Here is a 9077-nt window from a genome sequence, read left to right on the forward strand (position 1 = left end):
GGAAAGGAAGTTTCAGGGGCAGAGAAGAGCTGTCTTCCAGACAGAAAGAATCACATGCACAAAGAAATGAAATGGACGTGGCCAGGATGTATTTGAGAAATGCATATTCTGTTCAGCTAGAGAATAGATTTCTTGTGAGTGGGTGGTGAGAGATGAGAATGGCCACCTGAGCAATAAAGATCCCTTTACTTTCTTTGACAAGAATTTTGGAATTTGTCCTATAGACAAGAGGAAAGTTTTAAAAGAATTTTAAACCAAGGTAAAAATTGTGAATAAATGTGGTTGAACATCCTGGGGATAGGAAGGGGAGTCTGAGAAATTCACTATGTTAACCATTCCTTGCAAATGGTATATGCCAAGAAAAACTAAACCTTATTATAATAAGAAACTAAAAGTCCCAATGTCTTCAAAATTATGCAGTGGGGGGGAGGGGGGGAATTATTCATCTCACTTTAATTGTTGCATGTCTTCAGCAACACTGATAATGAAAAGGCATTTAAAAATCATTTATGTGTACCCAGAACTTTGCTAGGTATTTTCCTGAGTGAAGCCCAAAAACTAAAGTCAACAATTCAGGAAACAAAACAGACCTAAATTTTAAAACCTTCTTGGGTCAACTAAGCAAAATAAAACAGGATCATCTTAACACCTGAAAGTTCATGTGAAACATTTTGGAAGTACTGCTGTTCTTCACAGACTTATTGAGATTTGCATTCTTAAGTGACCTACTCGAAGCAAAGTCTGATATATGTGTAAGAGTGAGATTACTGAAAACCTCCAAAAGGACATTTGAACATGGCTCACCAATCTTGTAATTAAATTTAGCTAGAATTACTAGTCATAATCACCCTTTTGCATTAAATTTGGCTAGAATCACTAGAGTCATAATCATGAATATGCATTTGCATTAAAATATAACATTTTTTAAATAAAAAGAATTAGCTAATTCAGAGACCTGTTGACTCCCCAAGTCATCATCACTTTCAACATGCTGGACACACTAAGGTAGAAACATTCAGTCTCTTAGAACATTCAGATGTTTTCAAATCCTTTAACATTAGGGAGTTCAGAATCAGAGGTGAAATGTAATGAATAGATAGTCCCTCTGGGTATATGCAGAGGTCTGTAAATTGTGTATATGACCTTGCAGAGAATAAGCTCTCCCAGTATGTGGTACACCTACTTGATTAGGGATAGAATTTCAAATTCAATGCTATTGATTTTGTGAGTAGAATTAAACTTCATGGCATACAAATGTAAATTTTTATGATTTCATTGTGGTCTTTCACAAGAAACATCACTTTCAGTTTAAAAAGAAAGGAGGAAAGAAAAACAGAAAAAGGAGCAACAATTCACATTAAAATTTAAGGTCAGTTCAATTTATGCCACTGCTGATGTTTCTTCATAAAATCTTTAAAGGAGAAAAAGATGCTCTAATAACACAAATCTTTGCGTGTACAAATTCTATGTGCCTCCATCAGACCTATTATTCTATGTGGGAAACCTTTTAACTATTTTCATTTCTCAGTACAAAACTGAAATATAGTTACAGGCCGGTTAATAAGAATATCCAAGTTATACTAGCATGGACAGACATACCTTTTGCCTATGTCATTACACTGAAGATATTTTGTGGTATTTGAGAGATGTCTTTTGTTCTGTTTTATTTCTGTTTTTGTTTTGTTTTAGTTTTGTTTTGTTTTAGTGGATGGCACACTAACATACTAGAGCAGGTACTCTGATCTGGCCACTTGCGTCAGAAGACTTGTTCACTTTTCCAGTGATATTTCACACACCGAAAGACCCTCACGGAGATATTGGGAGACTGCGATGATCAGAAGGCAGAGTTGGTGAGTGATCTGAAGGCCACCACATCCTGAGCAGTGGATATTTCTAGTGAATATATCCAGAACAGTGGATATTTCTCTAGTGGGCAGCGAGTCAGTTTTCACTTGAATAAAAGGGTCTGTGGCTGAATAAATAAGTAAAAAATCAAAACCACTGCTTTGGTGAAAAAAAGACATTAACATTTTAAAACAAGATTAATAATGACAATAAAAGTGTTTACCTAAAGAAAACTGCAAAGTCTGATATCTGTGTAAGCTGAAAGTATTTCCAAAATATGAATGATCCTATATAATTTAAACTTGCCTCTAGTAACTCATCATGCAGTCCTTATTAATTGGTTCAACATAAATGTGTAGATTTGAGAATCATAACCAGCATTCAGGCTTAAAAAAAGCAAACAAAAAAACTACCCTGTAAGACTGATTACTTCTAACCAATGGATAAGGCTTGAAAAGCAAAGGGAAAGTCTACATGTGAGTTAAACATTAAAAAGATCTAGTAATAAGTTCTTGATGTTTGGGAAGCATTCCAGAGTAAGTTTCCCCAAATTAAAGTCATTTGCCACCAATCTTCATGATTTTGGCTATTTCAGCCAAGCACTTGTTCACTGTTATTTAATATGTTTCTTTAAATAGGTGCTTTTTAAAATTATTTTTACTTCAATACTTTTTTGGCCTTGTCTTAAACAATATTTTTCATGAAAGTATACACTTAAAATGAAATTTAACACATTTTTTAATGTGCTTAGAAATAAATACATAACTAATAATATAAAAATAAAATGTTTGTTTGAGTACCACCTAAAATGAACTCATATATGATTGGTAGGAGCAACTGCCTAGCACACTGCTTCCGGATAAGGGATCTGGGGTCAGACTACAGAATTGGGATCCTGGCTCCATTCCACTGCATGCCTTGGTCTCAGTTTCCTCATCTGTAAAATAGGAATAATTAAAGTACCTAATTTATGACGTAGTTGAGTAGATTAGATTAGCTAACCCACATAAACACTTTGAAGTATTTTGCATGAAGTAAATCCTAAGTAAAAGTCAGCTATGATTTGATGATGAGGATGAGTGATGATAATGATTAAGCAGAAAAATTGCAACTATACAAAAACCAAAATGTCAATTTTTATTTTAAAATATACTTTAAGATATAAATATATGTAAGAAAATATACTTCAGACATGAAATTTCAAAATGGCTATTTTATATTGATTTAATAAAACTTCACTTTGAAAGTATTCCAATGTGATCACAGCAATTTCAAGTTTACCTAAAAATTTCAATCTAAAAAAATGTGCCTGTGATGAAATAATATTTAAAAATCCTAACATAATACATCCTTTGCTCATACATTAAAATATATTCACCACTGTACATAAATAAAAGCTTTAAAATGTGACTATTTTGTATTAAAATGTTTCATATGGGGGAAATTTAGAATTTCTGGCATTTTAATATGGTGTTATTCTTCATCAGCCATGCACTGAAATCTCAGGGTGAGGAAAGGGCCAGACCAATGCTGAAAGGTTTCAAATATCAAACTGTACTATTATGTCAGTGCCCTAAGATCAATTAGCACCTTTCAATGACAGAAAAGGTTACCATGAGACTCAGAGGTTCGCTCTCTAAAACTGTTTTAAACACCATATAAATGTGGTTTTGATAACTTAAAATGGTTTCTATTTTTAAATTAATCTGTTTCATCTCTTTTTCTGAAAGAGGGAAAAGAGTTGGGGAAATAAGAAAAGTGCTATTCATTTTCAGTACCTCTCTCCTAGTAAAAACATGGATGGGGACATGATAAGAACCACCAAACTTTCAAGAGCAAAACGGTGTATCAGGAAAGCTTATTACATTAATGTGCAGGGCCACATGTAATGCTAGGTGACAGTAATGTTTACAAAGTCTTCGAACTCAAAAGCAATCGAACTTGCTTGTTCTGCTTTTGAATATGTGATTCTTCCACTTGAGTTCAAGCTCAATGACACCAGGTTTGGCTTCATGTACAATTTAATGAATATTCAGTGCCCTCCACATTAAAACACATCTAACTGCAAAATGCAGTATTACATATTACTGTAATTAAATACACATTGAATCTCACCCGTTTCTAGAACAAATGCCTGAAAGAGCATGTTACTTCTTAGTTCACTGGGGAAAATTCACAAGAGAAGCAGGTACACTGCAACTTCATCCCATTCCTCCTTGGTGTTGATTTCATTCACCTAGTAACCATTGTAATAAAATCCCCAACTGTATTTCTGAATACAGTTAGTTTAAGATACTCTACAGGAGACATATTATATGAGCTTAGAATATGTAAAAATAATATCCATTTGTAAAAGAAACTGTCATGATTATATTCTCAGTGAAAAAAATAACAAGGCATTTGGTAGTTTGTTTAGCTCTTCAATGAGAGGATTCCAAACGTCTTCTACTTTTGATAGCACGCTTTTCTGTTTGTTTCTTAAATGAGTGATCTGAAATATTTACAACCAGACAGTACCTAATTTTAGGTTTTAAGTGCTTTAACAGCTCCATGAAATATGATCAGCAGCTGCAATACAGAACTATGGTGAATAAACTCCTTATAAAGGGGGCCTGTTTTTACTGAAAGTTCAGTGTTCCTGCATTTACCTCCGAGAAGGGGAAAAAATGATAATGAAAAAACATAATAACTACTTGCACTCTTGAATTACTTAGCACTTCACTAAGTCCTGAAAAGGATTATCTCCCCTCTTCTTGAATTCTGCATAAAAAGTTCTATTGGGTGACATAAGTTTAATTTTATTAATTGAGGGTTAGTGAACTTTCCAACCTCCTAACTTTTCATAACAATAGTTATGTGGGTTTGTTTGTTTTTAACCATTCTAACTTTCTAAAACTTTTGAATAATTCAATTCCAATGCATAAATTTTTAAAAAATGAAATACCAAGCCACACAAATATATTTTTAGATATGGCATCAGCCATTTAGAGCTTGCAACAGAGATTGAAAACATGAAACTGGACACTCTACTTCTCGTAGCTATGTCAAATTTATTTACACCCCAAATCACAATATAAATAAAAAAAGGAAACTCTTAGATATGGAGAACTTGTTTTTCTTTTTATTTTAACTCAAAGAGGTTTTTTAAAAGAAAAAAATTATAGCAAAATGAAAAACTCATCTTGCAGTCTCCCCTCAAAAAAGAAACTTTTATGCAGACAAATTTTTCAACTACCTTCTCCAAATCCTCTAGAATTCAGTATCTGTATTTTTAATAAGAATAATAATTGTTCTTGAACCAATTTTTATACAAACCTTGCATTTTTTTAATTTTTAAAATTGAACATATTTTTTAAAATACATATTAACTATTAATATATACATATACATAAAACTTTTCATTTTGTACAGGAAAAATTAAGTTTCTAATATACAATAAAATACTAATAAAAATGATCAAGTTTCTTTTTATTTCAGTTGTTTATGAAACAACTTCTAATTATGATGGCCTTAAAATGTTGAAGCATACTATTTTCAGGAATTTGATAAAGGAAAACAGGCTTTTGAAAACCACATTGATTTTAGACCCTCACTTGTTATGAAAGACAAGGCTACAGCCCTTCATAATAATAAAAAGGGAACAGTTTCCAGATAATCTAATTATGTTATTTTGAAAGCTGTAACTGTCAAAGGTTTTTACTATCTTGTGCAGTCATTTCTAAAGGTTGGTTTAACTCTGAATGACTTACAACTTTTAATCAGGTGGAACAAACTATTTTTATGGTTTATAATAACAATAAAATTGGATGCAGTTATATCTGAGTTTGGTATTGTTGCCATAAAAATTAGACTCTGGCAGTCTAGCCCCACACAGAACAATTTGTCTCTTGTTACTACTGTTACCTATTTCTTGAGAGAGTTATTTTTTAAAATACACAAATGCCTCTGAATGCAGTCCTAAAACGCACCATACCACGTATCAAGTATTTTGTTTTAGTATTCTTCCCCTCCACACCCCTTCCTACTTTTTGGTTGTTGGACTTATTATAAACTGTCCCGAGATATTTTAAAATAAAATAAAACAAAACAATGTTTCTGCTTAGGAAGCTCCACCCGGAAGGAAAAGGGTCCAATCCTTGTCCTGAGGCGGTTTTAAAAACACAACAAAGACAACCCAACAAAGAAAAAAACCGTAGTCCACTTGCAATACTGTCAGTCACCTAGCCTACAGGAAACTTCAGAAGCTGCCGAAGGGGAGCCCGCGGCTGTTAAAACGCTCCTGAGACTCCCCACCTCAATCCCGCAGGAGCCCGCCCTGAAACTGACAAGCGCCCGAGGGTGCAAGAAGTGGCTGCTGATGGGAAGAGGAACCAAATGCCATGTTCGAGAAGATACGTTTCGCTCCGCCAGTTACGTTGATCCCAGGGTGCCAAGCCAAAAGGGGTAAGGGAGAAAGAAAACTGTTAAGTATGAGCTCTTAATGTGAAACCCAACCTGTTGGTTCTCCTGGGTATCAGATTTTGGAAGTGTCTGTAATGACAGCCAGGAAAGCAAATTAATGGCCAACAGCCCACTGGGTTTGAACACGAGACTCCTATTACCTCCTCGCAGATCAAGTACACAACACACACGCACACGGAGGTGCTCCACGTGGAACCGCTCCGAAACCCGAACACACGCCCCTTCCCTCCTCCGCACCTGGGCAGAGAGGGCCTGCGGACCCGCACCTTCCTCCGCTGCCTCCGGTTAGGGTTCAGCAAGGACTGCGGCTCCGTAGTGCAGGGGAGAGGGGAGAAAAGACCGTCTCCAAACAACACCCCCTTCCCCCCCCCAACACACACTCACCCAAAGCACAAGCCCCCCAGTCTTCGAAGGAAGGGGGCAGAGGGGTGGTGGTGAGGGGAGACGCCGCTACCCCAACTAGGGAAGAGACAAAAATTTCGCCGCCACTCTCTCTGCCCGGGGACTGGGTCGGAAAATTCCCTAATCGCTCCAAGCTGTTACGAATAACGTGTACAAAGAAAGAAACATCTTTAAAGCGCTACTAAACGAAAGTTCTGGCTGCTGTGTGGCACAGAATAAAACCATCACCCACATGGTCCGCTTCCAAATCCCGCTCAACGATGCCGAAACGGGGCGCCGGTTCCAGTCCCACCGTCACCCCCAACCACCAGGCTCGGAAACGAGAGGAAAACCTGCTCCCCCAGCCAGGTCCCTTCGCTTGGAGAAGTTATAATCCCTCCACGGCATCCGCGTCCCGAGCCAATGAACGCGACTCCTCTGAAGAGGCGCCTCTCATTTCACGGACCCTGGCAAACTGCGGGAGCTGTGGTGGCCGCGCCGCACAAACACGGTTCAGGAGGGATGGCCGCGGTTTCCCAGCCCGGTTCGCGCCTGGCCATCAGAGCGCAGCATCGTGAAAACCCCAGGCGCCCGGGACCTTCCCGGGACCTGGGTCAGCATCCTCGAGCCACGCTTATCTAGGGGGTCAGGGCGAAGTAATAAAAGTCTCAGCCAGGATGGAGGGGAGACCCCGAGCGCGTCCCTGCGAGGCAGGGCGGGGTGCAGGTAGGGAGCGGCGCGCTGGGTTCTGCACGGGCTCCAACGCGCCCGCCAGCGGCAGGAAGGCTCAGCCCGGCCTTGCGGGGCTCGGGGCTGACTCCAGCAGGAATGTAACTCTGAAGCCCGAGCGGGCCAAGGGCCCTCCGGGGTGCGGCACTCAGCCTCCGAGCGCCCGCAGGGACCCTGATGCCTGCGAGTACCCTGGCGCCCGCGCGGTTCCGCTCCGCGCCCTCTGTCCCCAGCGCCCCGCGCACTTTCCCCGGTAGAGTTGACGGCCCCCTTCAACCTGAAGCCCAGCGGGCGAGCCCCAGGACGGGGGTCGAAAGAAGAGGCACTCACCTCCTGCCGCCCTGATCGCCTCGGGATCCTGAAGTTCAAGTGCCTGTCCCAGCAGCGGATCCGTGGGTGGGTCCGTATTTAGGTATTTATTGTCGTTCTTTCCAATGTCGAAGTTTCCCCTTCGCGCTGTGCCTCTGCTGAAAACAGGACATCCCCTTCGGTCACCCCCCTCCAACAAATAGCGTACACAAGTGGGGGAGAGACGGGGCGGGGGACCAGCCGGCTCTGAGGGGGAGGAGGGAAGGAGAGGAGCCAAAACTCTGGACTGACGACAAGGGGGGGAAAAAGTAGAAGAAAAGAAAAAGACCAGGCGCGCCCAGCCACCGCAGCCGTCACTCCCCAGCGTTTCCCAAAGCTCTGTCCCCCTCCGAAAGGGGAGCGACAACTTCACGTGGACAGACTCGAAGTTTTGCGCGGAAGCCGAGCGCGGCGGAGCGTGCGCCGTGCTGCGGGCAGCCTCGCACTTGCGCGCGGGGTGGGGGGCGGGGGACTCCGCCGCCCGCGCCCGCGGCCACTGGAGGCTGCAGGAGGCCCGGAGGCAGGCTGCGCGGGCCAGCGGTGCGAGGAGAACTGCCTCTTTTTTATTCGATCTCGGGTGACGATTGCCTGTTGTCATCGTTTGCGGTCCTGCGTGGGAACCGCTCGGGACCCTGGGCGTCCCCGGTGGCGCCGCGGTAATCCCCACGCTCTCAGCGCCGTCCCTACCCCGCCCCCAACTGTCCAGGCACCGGCCTCTGCGACCTCCAGGTGGAGGGGAGGGACCCGCGACCGCACTCCCCTGCCCGGACCGGGGAACTGCTGTCTGTCCCCACCTGCTTCTGCGGGGCAGTCACCGAATCGCCTCTAATTCTGCCAATGCCCTGTCCCCTGGTGTAGGCCACTGCGGACGTCCTGATGGACTCCTTTCCACTTACCCAAAGGTGGAGACTGAGGGACTTCGCCTACTTGCGACAACGTGAAATAAAAACGAACCCACGCCTGACTGGGGAGCTTTCACCGAAGGGGAGAAATACCCTTTTTCGTGAAGATGTGTGCTAGGAACCAGTGAGCAGTCTGGGGATAGGCTGTGCTGGGAAGGGCCTGGGCCCTTTCCAGCGCTGGGAGCAGGTATAGGCATCCCTCCCAGACGCCCAAAGGTCAGGCAGCGACGACTGACTTCCAAGGCAGCGTCAGAGCTGCCCCAGGCACATTGCTGAAGTGACATTTCATGCCTAAGCCTTCTCTGCGCATGTATTATGCACCCACATAGGATTGCACACGTGTTTATCGCAACCAGGGCCTGAAGCAAAGTGGACAATAAACAATAGATACCTTTTGCATCCATGTAATCA

General features: G+C 42.1%; 1 protein-coding gene across 2 annotated transcripts in view; it reads right to left on the bottom strand.

Annotated features, from left to right (window-relative positions):
- The window catches only part of EYA4 (EYA transcriptional coactivator and phosphatase 4), a 235782-nt gene extending 227617 nt beyond the window's left edge, over positions 1 to 8165 (bottom strand). Inside the window, exon 1 of one of the 2 annotated variants that reach the window (XM_023750247.1) lies at positions 7747 to 8165. The gene's annotated coding sequence lies outside the window, so the exon portion shown is untranslated. The remainder of the gene's footprint in view (positions 1 to 7746) is intronic. The other variant, XM_006084462.3, reaches the window with a different exon arrangement.
- Between the last annotated feature and the right edge of the window lie 912 nt (positions 8166 to 9077).

The sequence above is a fragment of the Myotis lucifugus genome, unplaced genomic scaffold, assembly GCF_000147115.1.
Source record: "Myotis lucifugus unplaced genomic scaffold, Myoluc2.0 scaffold_11, whole genome shotgun sequence".
NCBI lineage: Eukaryota > Metazoa > Chordata > Mammalia > Chiroptera > Vespertilionidae > Myotis > Myotis lucifugus.